This window comes from Phalangium opilio, unplaced genomic scaffold (genome assembly GCF_054372755.1).
Source record: "Phalangium opilio isolate 3A_F unplaced genomic scaffold, DU_Popi_V2 ptg000060l_1, whole genome shotgun sequence".
Classification (NCBI taxonomy): domain Eukaryota; kingdom Metazoa; phylum Arthropoda; class Arachnida; order Opiliones; family Phalangiidae; genus Phalangium; species Phalangium opilio.
The window spans coordinates 3,439,111-3,453,734 of NW_028324177.1; the positions used below are offsets into that span (position 1 = coordinate 3,439,111).

General features: G+C 44.0%; 7 non-coding genes across 7 annotated transcripts; all 7 read right to left on the bottom strand.

The window, feature by feature from the left end:
- Positions 1-116: 116 nt before the first annotated feature.
- TRNAA-UGC (transfer RNA alanine (anticodon UGC)) lies at positions 117-188 on the bottom strand. The gene has a single exon. It is a non-coding gene; the product is annotated as a tRNA-Ala (tRNA).
- Positions 189-1,835: 1,647 nt separating this feature from the next.
- On the bottom strand, positions 1,836-1,907 carry TRNAA-UGC (transfer RNA alanine (anticodon UGC)). The gene has a single exon. It is a non-coding gene; the product is annotated as a tRNA-Ala (tRNA).
- A 2,689-nt stretch (positions 1,908-4,596) lies between these two features.
- TRNAA-UGC (transfer RNA alanine (anticodon UGC)) lies at positions 4,597-4,668 on the bottom strand. The gene has a single exon. It is a non-coding gene; the product is annotated as a tRNA-Ala (tRNA).
- A 2,695-nt stretch (positions 4,669-7,363) lies between these two features.
- On the bottom strand, positions 7,364-7,435 carry TRNAA-UGC (transfer RNA alanine (anticodon UGC)). Its single transcript has one exon. It is a non-coding gene; the product is annotated as a tRNA-Ala (tRNA).
- A 3,222-nt stretch (positions 7,436-10,657) lies between these two features.
- TRNAA-UGC (transfer RNA alanine (anticodon UGC)) lies at positions 10,658-10,729 on the bottom strand. The gene has a single exon. It is a non-coding gene; the product is annotated as a tRNA-Ala (tRNA).
- Positions 10,730-13,028: 2,299 nt separating this feature from the next.
- Positions 13,029-13,100, bottom strand: TRNAA-UGC (transfer RNA alanine (anticodon UGC)). Its single transcript has one exon. It is a non-coding gene; the product is annotated as a tRNA-Ala (tRNA).
- A 1,245-nt stretch (positions 13,101-14,345) lies between these two features.
- Positions 14,346-14,417, bottom strand: TRNAA-UGC (transfer RNA alanine (anticodon UGC)). The gene has a single exon. It is a non-coding gene; the product is annotated as a tRNA-Ala (tRNA).
- Positions 14,418-14,624: the final 207 nt, after the last annotated feature.

Below are 14,624 nucleotides of genomic sequence, written 5' to 3' on the forward strand. Positions count from 1 at the left end.
TTAAAGCCGGGACTTCTCAAATGCGAAACGAGCGCTCTTCCACCGATCTATATCCGTTTCGGATGTCCAAGTAGAGATCATCGAAAAATAAATACTTTTAGACTAAAACCGCGAAATGGAGATACCGGGGGTTGAACCCGGGACTTCTCACATGCAAAGCGAGCGCTCTTCCACTGAGCTATATCCCCTTCGGATGTACAAGTGGAGATCATCGTAAAATTAAATACTTTTAGACTAAAACCGCGAAATGGAGATACCGGGGCTTGAACCCTGGACTTCTCACATGCAAAGCTAGCGCTCTTCCAATGAGCTTTATCCACTTCGGATGTACAAGTGGAGATCATTGCAAAATTAAATACTTTTAGACTAAACCCGCGAAATGGATATACCGGGGGTTAAAGCCGGGACTTCTCACATGCGAAACGAGCGCTCTTCCACCGATCTATATCCCTTTCGGATGTACAAGTAGAGAGCATCGATAAAATGAATACTTTTAGACTAAAACCGCGAAATGGAGATACCGGGGGCTGAACCTGGGACTTCTCACATGCGAAGCGAGCGCACTTCCACTGATCTATATCCCCTTCGGACGTACAAGTAGAGATCATAGGAAAATTAAATACTTTTAGACTAAAACCGCGAAATCGAGATACCAGGGGGTTGAACCAGGGACTTCTCACATGCAAAGCGAGCGCTCTTCCACTGAGCTATATCCACTTCGGATGTACAAGTGGAGATCATTGCAAAATTAAATACTTTTAGACTAAACCCACGAAATGGATATACCGGGGGTTGAACCCGGGACTTCTCACATGCAAAGCTAGCGCTCTTCTACTGATCTATATCCCCTTTGTATGTACAAGTAGAGATCATTGCAAAATTAAATACTTTTAGACTAAACCCGCGAAATGGATATACCGGGGGTTGAACCCGGGACTTCTCACATGCAAAGCTAGCGCTCTTCCACTGATATATATCCCCTTTGGATGTACAAGTTGAGATCATAGTAAAATTAAATACTTTTAGACTAAAACCGCGAAATCGAGATACCAGGGGGTTGAACCAGGGACTTCTCACATGCAAAGCGAGCGCTCTTCCACTGAGCTATATCCACTTCGGATGTACAAGTGGAGATCATCGTAAAATTAAATACTTTTAGACTAAACCCGCGAAATGGATATACCGGGGGTTGAAGCCGGGACTTCTCACATGCGAATCGAGCGCTCTTCCACCGATCTCTATCCACTTCGGATGTACAAGTGGAGATCATCGTAAAATTAAATACTTTTAGACTAAAACCGCGAAATCGAGATACCGGGGGTTGAACCCGGGACTTCTCACATGCAAAGTTAGCGCTCTTCCACTGATCTATATCCCCTTTGGATGTACAAGTAGAGATCATAGTAAAATTAAATACTTTTAGACTAAAACCGCGAAATCGAGATACCAGGGGGTTGAACCAGGGACTTCTCACATGCAAAGCTAGCGCTCTTCCACTGAGCTATATCCCCTTCGGATGTACAAGTAGAGATCATAGTAAAATTAAATACTTTTAGACTAAAACCGCGAAATGGAGATACCGGGGGTTGCACCCGGGATTTCTCACATGCAAAGCGAGCGCTCTTCCACTGAGCTATATCCACTTCGGATGTACAAGTGGAGATCATCGTAAAATTAAATACTTTTAGACTAAAACCGCGAAATGGAGATACCGGGGGTTGCACCCGGGATTTCTCACATGCAAAGCGAGCGCTCTTCCACTGAGCTATATCCACTTCGGATGTACAAGTGGAGATCATCGTAAAATTAAATACTTTTAGACTAAAACCGCGAAATGGAGATACCGGGGGTTGAACCCGGGACTTCTCACATGCAAAGCGAGCGCTCTTCCACTGAGCTATATCCCCTTCGGATGTACAAGTGGAGATCATCGTAAAATTAAATACTTTTAGACTAAAACCGCGAAATGGAGATACCGGGGGTTGAACCAGGGACTTCTCACATGCAAAGCGAGCGCTCTTCCACTGAGCTATATCCACTTCGGATGAACAAGTGGAGATCATTGCAAAATTAAATACTTTTAGACTAAACCTGCGAAATGGATATACCGGGGGTTAAAGCCGGGACTTCTCACATGCGAAACGAGCGCTCTTCCACCGATCTATATCCGTTTCGGATGTCCAAGTAGAGATCATCGAAAAATAAATACTTTTAGACTAAAACCGCGAAATGGAGATACCGGGGGTTGAAACCGGGACTTCTCACATGCAAAGCGAGCGCTCTTCCACTGAGCTATATCCACTTCGGATGTACAAGTGGAGATCATCGTAAAAAATACTTTTAGACTAAAACCGCGAAATGGAGATACCGGGGGTTGAACCCTGGACTTCTCACATGCAAAGCTAGCGCTCTTCCAATGAGCTTTATCCACTTCGGATGTACAAGTGGAGATCATTGCAAAATTAAATACTTTTAGACTAAACCCGCGAAATGGATATACCGGGGGTTAAAGCCGGGACTTCTCACATGCGAAACGAGCGCTCTTCCACCGATCTATATCCCTTTCGGATGTACAAGTAGAGAGCATCGATAAAATGAATACTTTTAGGCTAAAACCGCGAAATGGAGATACCGGGGGCTGAACCCGGGACTTCTCACATGCGAAGCGAGCGCACTTCCACTGATCTATATTCCCTTCGGACGTACAAGTAGAGATCATAGTAAAATTAAATACTTTTAGACTAAAACCGCGAAATCGAGATACCAGGGGGTTGAACCAGGGACTTCTCACATGCAAAGCGAGCGCTCTTCCACTGAGCTATATCCACTTCGGATGTACAAGTAGAGATCATCGAAAAATAAATACTTTTAGACTAAAACCGCGAAATCGATATACCAGGGGGTTGAACCAGGGACTTCTCACATGCAAAGCGAGCGCTCTTCCACTGAGCTATATCCACTTCGGATGTACAAGTGGAGATCATTGTAAAATTAAATACTTTTAGACTAAAACCGCGAAATGGAGATACCGGGGGTTGAACCAGGGACTTCTCACATGCAAAGCGAGCGCTCTTCCACTGAGCTATATCCACTTTGGATGAACAAGTGGAGATCATTGCAAAATTAAATACTTTTAGACTAATACCGCGAAATGGATATACCGGGGGTTGTACGCGGGACTTCTCACATGCAAAGCTAGCGCTCTTCCACTGAGCTTTATCCACTTCGGATGTACAAGTGGAGATCATCGTAAAATTAAATACTTTTAGACTAAAACCGCGAAATAGTGATACCGGGGGTTGAACCCGGGACTTCTCACATGCAAAGCGAGCGCTCTTCCACCGATCTATATCCCTTACGAATGTCCAAGTAGAGATCATCGAAAAATAAATACTTTTAGACTAATACCGCGAAATAGAGATACCGCGGGTTGAACCCGGGACTTCTCACATGCAAAGCGAGCGCTCTTCCACTGAGCTATATCCACTTCGGATGTACAAGTGGAGATCATCGTAAAATTAAATACTTTTAGACTAAAACCGCGAAATAGAGATACCGGGGGCTGAATTCGAGACTTCTCACATGCAAAGCGAGCGCTCTTCCACTGAGCTATATCCACTTCGGATGTACAAGTGGAGATCATCGTAAAAAATACTTTTAGACTAAAACCGCGAAATAGAGATACCGGGGGCTGAATTCGAGACTTCTCACATGCAAAGCGAGCGCTCTTCCACTGAGCTATATCCCCTTCGGATGTACAAGTGGAGATCATCGTAAAATTAAATACTTTTAGACTAAAACCGCGAAATGGAGATACCAAGGTTGAACCAGGGACTTCTCACATGCAAAGCGAGCGCTCTTCCACTGAGCTATATCCACTTTGGATGAACAAGTGGAGATCATTGCAAAATTAAATACTTTTAGACTAAACCTGCGAAATGGATATACCGGGGGTTAAAGCCGGGACTTCTCACATGCGAAACGAGCGCTCTTCCACCGATCTATATCCCTTTCGGATGTACAAGTGGAGATCATCGTAAAATTAAATACTTTTAGACTAAAACCGCGAAATGGAGATACCGGGGGTTGAACCAGGGACTTCTCACATGCAAAGCGAGCTTTCTTCCACTGAGCTATATCCACTTTGGATGAACAAGTGGAGTTCATTGCAAAATTAAATACTTTTAGACTAATACCGCGAAATAGAGATACCGCGGGTTGAACCCGGGACTTCTCACATGCAAAGCGAGCGGTCTTCCACTGAGCTATATCCAATTCGGATGTACCAGTGGAGATCATCGTAAAATTAAATACTTTTAGACTAAAACCGGGAAATAGAGATACCGGGGGCTGAACCCGAGACTTCTCACATGCAAAGCGAGCGCTCTTCCACTGAGCTATATCCACTTCGGATGTACAAGTGTAGATCATCGTAAAATTAAATACTTTTAGACTAAAACCGGGAAATAGAGATACCGGGGGCTGAACCCGAGACTTCTCACATGCAAAGCGAGCGCTCTTCCACTGAGCTATATCCACTTCGGATGTACAAGTGGAGATCATCGTAAAAAATACTTTTAGACTAAAACCGCGAAATGGAGATACCGGGGGTTGAACCCGGGACTTCTCACATGCAAAGCGAGCGCTCTTCCACTGAGCTATATCCCCTTCGGATGTACAAGTGGAGATCATCGTAAAATTAAATACTTTTAGACTAAAACCGCGAAATGGAGATACCGGGGGTTGAACCCGGGACTTCTCACATGCAAAGCTAGCGCTCTTCTACTGATCTATATCCCCTTTGGATGTACAAGTAGAGATCATTGCAAAATTAAATACTTTTAGACTAAACCCGCGAAATGGATATACCGGGGGTTGAACCCGGGACTTCTCACATGCAAAGCTAGCGCTCTTCCACTGATCAATATCCCCTTTGGATGTACAAGTAGAGATCATAGTAAAATTAAATACTTTTAGACTAAAACCGCGAAATCGAGATACCAGGGGGTTGAACCAGGAACTTCTCACATGCAAAGCGAGCGCTCTTCCACTGAGCTATATCCACTTCGGATGTACAAGTAGAGATCATCGAAAAATAAATACTTTTAGACTAAAACCGCGAAATCGATATACCAGGGGGTTGAACCAGGGACTTCTCACATGCAAAGCGAGCGCTCTTCCACTGAGCTATATCCACTTCGGATGTACAAGTGGAGATCATTGTAAAATTAAATACTTTTAGACTAAAACCGCGAAATGGAGATACCGGGGGTTGAACCAGGGACTTCTCACATGCAAAGCGAGCGCTCTTCCACTGAGCTATATCCACTTTGGATGAACAAGTGGAGATCATTGCAAAATTAAATACTTTTAGACTAATACCGCGAAATGGATATACCGGGGGTTGTACGCGGGACTTCTCACATGCAAAGCTAGCTCTCTTCCACTGAGCTATATCCAATTCGGATGTACAAGTGGAGATCATCGTAAAATTAAATACTTTTAGACTAAAACCGCGAAATGGAGATACCGGGGGTTGAACCCGAGACTTCTCACATGCAAAGCGAGCGCTCTTCCACTGAGCTATATCCACTTCGGATGAACAAGTGGAGATCATTGCAAAATTAAATACTTTTAGACTAAACCTGCGAAATGGATATACCGGGGGTTAAAGCCGGGACTTCTCACATGCGAAACGAGCGCTCTTCCACCGATCTATATCCGTTTCGGATGTCCAAGTAGAGATCATCGAAAAATAAATACTTTTAGACTAAAACCGCGAAATGGAGATACCGGGGGTTGAAACCGGGACTTCTCACATGCAAAGCGAGCGCTCTTCCACTGAGCTATATCCACTTCGGATGTACAAGTGGAGATCATCGTAAAAAATACTTTTAGACTAAAACCGCGAAATGGAGATACCGGGGGTTGAACCCTGGACTTCTCACATGCAAAGCTAGCGCTCTTCCAATGAGCTTTATCCACTTCGGATGTACAAGTGGAGATCATTGCAAAATTAAATACTTTTAGACTAAACCCGCGAAATGGATATACCGGGGGTTAAAGCCGGGACTTCTCACATGCGAAACGAGCGCTCTTCCACCGATCTATATCCCTTTCGGATGTACAAGTAGAGAGCATCGATAAAATGAATACTTTTAGGCTAAAACCGCGAAATGGAGATACCGGGGGCTGAACCCGGGACTTCTCACATGCGAAGCGAGCGCACTTCCACTGATCTATATTCCCTTCGGACGTACAAGTAGAGATCATAGTAAAATTAAATACTTTTAGACTAAAACCGCGAAATCGAGATACCAGGGGGTTGAACCAGGGACTTCTCACATGCAAAGCGAGCGCTCTTCCACTGAGCTATATCCACTTCGGATGTACAAGTAGAGATCATCGAAAAATAAATACTTTTAGACTAAAACCGCGAAATCGATATACCAGGGGGTTGAACCAGGGACTTCTCACATGCAAAGCGAGCGCTCTTCCACTGAGCTATATCCACTTCGGATGTACAAGTGGAGATCATTGTAAAATTAAATACTTTTAGACTAAAACCGCGAAATGGAGATACCGGGGGTTGAACCAGGGACTTCTCACATGCAAAGCGAGCGCTCTTCCACTGAGCTATATCCACTTTGGATGAACAAGTGGAGATCATTGCAAAATTAAATACTTTTAGACTAAACCTGCGAAATGGATATACCGGGGGTTAAAGCCGGGACTTCTCACATGCGAAACGAGCGCTCTTCCACCGATCTATATCCCTTTCGGATGTACAAGTGGAGATCATCGTAAAATTAAATACTTTTAGACTAAAACCGCGAAATGGAGATACCGGGGGTTGAACCAGGGACTTCTCACATGCAAAGCGAGCTTTCTTCCACTGAGCTATATCCACTTTGGATGAACAAGTGGAGTTCATTGCAAAATTAAATACTTTTAGACTAATACCGCGAAATAGAGATACCGCGGGTTGAACCCGGGACTTCTCACATGCAAAGCGAGCGGTCTTCCACTGAGCTATATCCAATTCGGATGTACCAGTGGAGATCATCGTAAAATTAAATACTTTTAGACTAAAACCGGGAAATAGAGATACCGGGGGCTGAACCCGAGACTTCTCACATGCAAAGCGAGCGCTCTTCCACTGAGCTATATCCACTTCGGATGTACAAGTGTAGATCATCGTAAAATTAAATACTTTTAGACTAAAACCGGGAAATAGAGATACCGGGGGCTGAACCCGAGACTTCTCACATGCAAAGCGAGCGCTCTTCCACTGAGCTATATCCACTTCGGATGTACAAGTGGAGATCATCGTAAAAAATACTTTTAGACTAAAACCGCGAAATGGAGATACCGGGGGTTGAACCCGGGACTTCTCACATGCAAAGCGAGCGCTCTTCCACTGAGCTATATCCCCTTCGGATGTACAAGTGGAGATCATCGTAAAATTAAATACTTTTAGACTAAAACCGCGAAATGGAGATACCGGGGGTTGAACCCGGGACTTCTCACATGCAAAGCTAGCGCTCTTCTACTGATCTATATCCCCTTTGGATGTACAAGTAGAGATCATTGCAAAATTAAATACTTTTAGACTAAACCCGCGAAATGGATATACCGGGGGTTGAACCCGGGACTTCTCACATGCAAAGCTAGCGCTCTTCCACTGATCAATATCCCCTTTGGATGTACAAGTAGAGATCATAGTAAAATTAAATACTTTTAGACTAAAACCGCGAAATCGAGATACCAGGGGGTTGAACCAGGAACTTCTCACATGCAAAGCGAGCGCTCTTCCACTGAGCTATATCCACTTCGGATGTACAAGTAGAGATCATCGAAAAATAAATACTTTTAGACTAAAACCGCGAAATCGATATACCAGGGGGTTGAACCAGGGACTTCTCACATGCAAAGCGAGCGCTCTTCCACTGAGCTATATCCACTTCGGATGTACAAGTGGAGATCATTGTAAAATTAAATACTTTTAGACTAAAACCGCGAAATGGAGATACCGGGGGTTGAACCAGGGACTTCTCACATGCAAAGCGAGCGCTCTTCCACTGAGCTATATCCACTTTGGATGAACAAGTGGAGATCATTGCAAAATTAAATACTTTTAGACTAATACCGCGAAATGGATATACCGGGGGTTGTACGCGGGACTTCTCACATGCAAAGCTAGCTCTCTTCCACTGAGCTATATCCAATTCGGATGTACAAGTGGAGATCATCGTAAAATTAAATACTTTTAGACTAAAACCGCGAAATGGAGATACCGGGGGTTGAACCCGAGACTTCTCACATGCAAAGCGAGCGCTCTTCCACTGAGCTATATCCACTTCGGATGAACAAGTGGAGATCATTGCAAAATTAAATACTTTTAGACTAAACCTGCGAAATGGAGATACCGGGGGTTGAACCCTGGACTTCTCACATGCAAAGCTAGCGCTCTTCCAATGAGCTTTATCCACTTCGGATGTACAAGTGGAGATCATTGCAAAATTAAATACTTTTAGACTAAACCCGCGAAATGGATATACCGGGGGTTAAAGCCGGGACTTCTCACATGCGAAACGAGCGCTCTTCCACCGATCTATATCCCTTTCGGATGTACAAGTAGAGAGCATCGATAAAATGAATACTTTTAGGCTAAAACCGCGAAATGGAGATACCGGGGGCTGAACCCGGGACTTCTCACATGCGAAGCGAGCGCACTTCCACTGATCTATATTCCCTTCGGACGTACAAGTAGAGATCATAGTAAAATTAAATACTTTTAGACTAAAACCGCGAAATCGAGATACCAGGGGGTTGAACCAGGGACTTCTCACATGCAAAGCGAGCGCTCTTCCACTGAGCTATATCCACTTCGGATGTACAAGTAGAGATCATCGAAAAATAAATACTTTTAGACTAAAACCGCGAAATCGATATACCAGGGGGTTGAACCAGGGACTTCTCACATGCAAAGCGAGCGCTCTTCCACTGAGCTATATCCACTTCGGATGTACAAGTGGAGATCATTGTAAAATTAAATACTTTTAGACTTAAACCGCGAAATGGAGATACCGGGGGTTGAACCAGGGACTTCTCACATGCAAAGCGAGCGCTCTTCCACTGAGCTATATCCACTTTGGATGAACAAGTGGAGATCATTGCAAAATTAAATACTTTTAGACTAATACCGCGAAATGGATATACCGGGGGTTGTACGCGGGACTTCTCACATGCAAAGCTAGCGCTCTTCCACTGAGCTTTATCCACTTCGGATGTACAAGTGGAGATCATCGTAAAATTAAATACTTTTAGACTAAAACCGCGAAATAGTGATACCGGGGGTTGAACCCGGGACTTCTCACATGCAAAGCGAGCGCTCTTCCACCGATCTATATCCCTTACGAATGTCCAAGTAGAGATCATCGAAAAATAAATACTTTTAGACTAATACCGCGAAATAGAGATACCGCGGGTTGAACCCGGGACTTCTCACATGCAAAGCGAGCGCTCTTCCACTGAGCTATATCCACTTCGGATGTACAAGTGGAGATCATCGTAAAATTAAATACTTTTAGACTAAAACCGCGAAATAGAGATACCGGGGGCTGAATTCGAGACTTCTCACATGCAAAGCGAGCGCTCTTCCACTGAGCTATATCCACTTCGGATGTACAAGTGGAGATCATCGTAAAAAATACTTTTAGACTAAAACCGCGAAATAGAGATACCGGGGGCTGAATTCGAGACTTCTCACATGCAAAGCGAGCGCTCTTCCACTGAGCTATATCCCCTTCGGATGTACAAGTGGAGATCATCGTAAAATTAAATACTTTTAGACTAAAACCGCGAAATGGAGATACTAAGGTTGAACCAGGGACTTCTCACATGCAAAGCGAGCGCTCTTCCACTGAGCTATATCCACTTTGGATGAACAAGTGGAGATCATTGCAAAATTAAATACTTTTAGACTAAACCTGCGAAATGGATATACCGGGGGTTAAAGCCGGGACTTCTCACATGCGAAACGAGCGCTCTTCCACCGATCTATATCCCTTTCGGATGTACAAGTGGAGATCATCGTAAAATTAAATACTTTTAGACTAAAACCGCGAAATGGAGATACCGGGGGTTGAACCAGGGACTTCTCACATGCAAAGCGAGCTTTCTTCCACTGAGCTATATCCACTTTGGATGAACAAGTGGAGTTCATTGCAAAATTAAATACTTTTAGACTAATACCGCGAAATAGAGATACCGCGGGTTGAACCCGGGACTTCTCACATGCAAAGCGAGCGGTCTTCCACTGAGCTATATCCAATTCGGATGTACCAGTGGAGATCATCGTAAAATTAAATACTTTTAGACTAAAACCGGGAAATAGAGATACCGGGGGCTGAACCCGAGACTTCTCACATGCAAAGCGAGCGCTCTTCCACTGAGCTATATCCACTTCGGATGTACAAGTGTAGATCATCGTAAAATTAAATACTTTTAGACTAAAACCGGGAAATAGAGATACCGGGGGCTGAACCCGAGACTTCTCACATGCAAAGCGAGCGCTCTTCCACTGAGCTATATCCACTTCGGATGTACAAGTGGAGATCATCGTAAAAAATACTTTTAGACTAAAACCGCGAAATGGAGATACCGGGGGTTGAACCCGGGACTTCTCACATGCAAAGCGAGCGCTCTTCCACTGAGCTATATCCCCTTCGGATGTACAAGTGGAGATCATCGTAAAATTAAATACTTTTAGACTAAAACCGCGAAATGGAGATACCGGGGGTTGAACCCGGGACTTCTCACATGCAAAGCTAGCGCTCTTCTACTGATCTATATCCCCTTTGGATGTACAAGTAGAGATCATTGCAAAATTAAATACTTTTAGACTAAACCCGCGAAATGGATATACCGGGGGTTGAACCCGGGACTTCTCACATGCAAAGCTAGCGCTCTTCCACTGATCAATATCCCCTTTGGATGTACAAGTAGAGATCATAGTAAAATTAAATACTTTTAGACTAAAACCGCGAAATCGAGATACCAGGGGGTTGAACCAGGAACTTCTCACATGCAAAGCGAGCGCTCTTCCACTGAGCTATATCCACTTCGGATGTACAAGTAGAGATCATCGAAAAATAAATACTTTTAGACTAAAACCGCGAAATCGATATACCAGGGGGTTGAACCAGGGACTTCTCACATGCAAAGCGAGCGCTCTTCCACTGAGCTATATCCACTTCGGATGTACAAGTGGAGATCATTGTAAAATTAAATACTTTTAGACTAAAACCGCGAAATGGAGATACCGGGGGTTGAACCAGGGACTTCTCACATGCAAAGCGAGCGCTCTTCCACTGAGCTATATCCACTTTGGATGAACAAGTGGAGATCATTGCAAAATTAAATACTTTTAGACTAATACCGCGAAATGGATATACCGGGGGTTGTACGCGGGACTTCTCACATGCAAAGCTAGCTCTCTTCCACTGAGCTATATCCAATTCGGATGTACAAGTGGAGATCATCGTAAAATTAAATACTTTTAGACTAAAACCGCGAAATGGAGATACCGGGGGTTGAACCCGAGACTTCTCACATGCAAAGCTAGCGCTCTTCCACTGAGCTTTATCCACTTCGGATGTACAAGTGGAGATCATCGTAAAATTAAATACTTTTAGACTAAAACCGCGAAATAGTGATACCGGGGGTTGAACCCGGGACTTCTCACATGCAAAGCGAGCGCTCTTCCACCGATCTATATCCCTTTCGAATGTCCAAGTAGAGATCATCGAAAAATAAATACTTTTAAACTAATACCGCGAAATAGAGATACCGCGGGTTGAACCCGGGACTTCTCACATGCAAAGCGAGCGCTCTTCCACTGAGCTATATCCACTTCGGATGTAACAGTGGAGATCATCGTAAAAAATACTTTTAGACTAAAACCGCGAAATGGAGATACCGGGGGTTGAACCCGGGACTTCTCACATGCAAAGCTAGCGCTCTTCTACTGATCTATATCCCCTTTGGATGTACAAGTAGAGATCATTGCAAAATTAAATACTTTTAGACTAAACCCGCGAAATGGATATACCGGGGGTTGAACCAGGGACTTCTCCCATGCAAAGCTAGCGCTCTTCCACTGATCAATATCCCCTTTGGATGTACAAGTAGAGATCATAGTAAAATTAAATACTTTTAGACTAAAACCGCGAAATCGAGATACCAGGGGGTTGAACCAGGGACTTCTCACATGCAAAGCGAGCGCTCTTCCACTGAGCTATATCCACTTCGGATGTACAAGTAGAGATCATCGAAAAATAAATACTTTTAGACTAAAACCGCGAAATCGATATACCAGGGGATTGAACCAGGGACTTCTCACATGCAAAGCGAGCGCTCTTCCACTGAGCTATATCCACTTCGGATGTACAAGTGGAGATCATTGTAAAATTAAATACTTTTAGACTAAAACCGCGAAATGGAGATACCGGGGGTTGAACCAGGGACTTCTCACATGCAAAGCGAGCGCTCTTCCACTGAGCTATATCCACTTTGGATGAACAAGTGGAGATCATTGCAAAATTAAATACTTTTAGACTAATACCGCGAAATGGATATACCGGGGGTTGTACGCGGGACTTCTCACATGCAAAGCTAGCTCTCTTCCACTGAGCTATATCCAATTCGGATGTACAAGTGGAGATCATCGTAAAATTAAATACTTTTAGACTAAAACCGGGAAATAGAGATACCGGGGGCTGAACCCGAGACTTCTCACATGCAAAGCGAGCGCTCTTCCACTGAGCTATATCCACTTCGGATGTACAAGTGTAGATCATCGTAAAATTAAATACTTTTAGACTAAAACCGGGAAATAGAGATACCGGGGGCTGAACCCGAGACTTCTCACATGCAAAGCGAGCGCTCTTCCACTGAGCTATATCCACTTCGGATGTACAAGTGGAGATCATCGTAAAAAATACTTTTAGACTAAAACCGCGAAATGGAGATACCGGGGGTTGAACCCGGGACTTCTCACATGCAAAGCGAGCGCTCTTCCACTGAGCTATATCCCCTTCGGATGTACAAGTGGAGATCATCGTAAAATTAAATACTTTTAGACTAAAGCCGCGAAATGGAGATACCGGGGGTTGAACCCGGGACTTCTCACATGCAAAGCTAGCGCTCTTCTACTGATCTATATCCCCTTTGGATGTACAAGTAGAGATCATTGCAAAATTAAATACTTTTAGACTAAACCCGCGAAATGGATATACCGGGGGTTGAACCCGGGACTTCTCACATGCAAAGCTAGCGCTCTTCCACTGATCAATATCCCCTTTGGATGTACAAGTAGAGATCATAGTAAAATTAAATACTTTTAGACTAAAACCGCGAAATCGAGATACCAGGGGGTTGAACCAGGGACTTCTCACATGCAAAGCGAGCGCTCTTCCACTGAGCTATATCCACTTCGGATGTACAAGTAGAGATCATCGAAAAATAAATACTTTTAGACTAAAACCGCGAAATCGATATACCAGGGGGTTGAACCAGGGACTTCTCACATGCAAAGCGAGCGCTCTTCCACTGAGCTATATCCACTTCGGATGTACAAGTGGAGATCATTGTAAAATTAAATACTTTTAGACTAAAACCGCGAAATGGAGATACCGGGGGTTGAACCAGGGACTTCTCACATGCAAAGCGAGCGCTCTTCCACTGAGCTATATCCACTTTGGATGAACAAGTGGAGATCATTGCAAAATTAAATACTTTTAGACTAATACCGCGAAATGGATATACCGGGGGTTGTACGCGGGACTTCTCACATGCAAAGCTAGCTCTCTTCCACTGAGCTATATCCAATTCGGATGTACAAGTGGAGATCATCGTAAAATTAAATACTTTTAGACTAAAACCGCGAAATGGAGATACCGGGGGTTGAACCCGAGACTTCTCACATGCAAAGCTAGCGCTCTTCCACTGAGCTTTATCCACTTCGGATGTACAAGTGGAGATCATCGTAAAATTAAATACTTTTAGACTAAAACCGCGAAATAGTGATACCGGGGGTTGAACCCGGGACTTCTCACATGCAAAGCGAGCGCTCTTCCACCGATCTATATCCCTTTCGAATGTCCAAGTAGAGATCATCGAAAAATAAATACTTTTAAACTAATACCGCGAAATAGAGATACCGCGGGTTGAACCCGGGACTTCTCACATGCAAAGCGAGCGCTCTTCCACTGAGCTATATCCACTTCGGATGTACAAGTGGAGATCATCGTAAAAAATACTTCTAGACTAAAACCGCGAAATGGAGATACCGGGGGTTGAACCCGGGACTTCTCACATGCAAAGCGAGCGCTCTTCCACTGAGCTATATCCCCTTCGGATGTACAAGTGGAGATCATCGTAAAATTAAATACTTTTAGACTAAAACCGCGAAATGGAGATACCGGGGGTTGAACCCGGGACTTCTCACATGCAAAGCTAGCGCTCTTCTACTGATCTATATCCCCTTTGGATGTACAAGTAGAGATCATTGCAAAATTAAATACTTTTAGACTAAACCCGCGAAATGGATATACCGGGGG